Raw genomic sequence first — 1,106 nt, forward strand, 5'->3', positions numbered from 1 at the left:
ATGGCTGTGACAGCTCACATAAGCTTATCAACACCAGTAGGACAATCGAACAAACTTTCTTTGTCATCATTTTATGTTGATTAAAGAACTCTTCATTCATTCAAACAAATGTTCGTTGACCTCGTGCTTTGTGCCAGGCACTCTTTTAGGTGCCTAGGATACAAGTAGTGAACAAGAAAGGCCCTCCTGGAACCTACCTTCTATTAAGAAATAGCTTTTTGAGCACTTTTTAAAAAAATTTATGATGCTAAGTGTTGGAGCGACAGTGATAAGGGCTAAGACTGGCTCCCCAGGGACTCAACAGTTAATAGATACAGCTTCTTAGTTAGATTTTTCCATAGGGAGAGAATGAATGATTGGCTAATTGAAATGTCCAGTCCCTCTGGCACATGAAAAATTAATTAATTGCCTTCTTGGGAGTTTGGTTAGCTTGAGGAAGTCCTTAACTCAACCACGAATGCACTGTCTAGATTGGGTGTCAAGACCCAACAACTGACTAGGCTCTGGAGAGTGTCAACCGCATTAAGTTAATTATCCTTAGCTATATACCAGGCCCAAATATTCTTCTATAATTTCTCTATTACATCCCTTTTTCTAACCTTAACAGAGATATTTGTATCCATAATCATGCCACCTCTTGCAGAGTACAGCTAAAAGTAAGTTATTTATACATTCATCCCTCAGGTATTTCTTGAGGTCTACCATATACCAGATACTGTGCCCATGAGATGACACAGCAACTTCTCTCTATAGAAGCTCCACGTCGGCTGATGACAGGGCATGCCATAGAAAGCTCTCCTGATGGACAGAGCTGAATTCTAATCTTGGATCTGTTACTAAGTCGGGTGAGTGACCTCTGCCTCCTGGCAGTGACTTCATTGCCACCGAGAAGCTGAACTGGCTGATCTGGCTTTCTGGGTGAATATTCCATGACAGGACGGCGTGTAGTGGAACCTGTTGGTGAGTGACCTCTGCCTCCTGGTGGTGACTTCATTGCCATCGAGAAGCTGAACTGGCTGATCTGTCTTTCTGGGTGAATATTCCATGGCAGGACGGCGTGTAGTGGAACCTGCTGGAGAGTGACCGTGAGGAACAGTGGTATGGAG

Source organism: Saccopteryx leptura, chromosome 4, assembly GCF_036850995.1.
Source record: "Saccopteryx leptura isolate mSacLep1 chromosome 4, mSacLep1_pri_phased_curated, whole genome shotgun sequence".
Classification (NCBI taxonomy): Eukaryota; Metazoa; Chordata; class Mammalia; order Chiroptera; family Emballonuridae; genus Saccopteryx; species Saccopteryx leptura.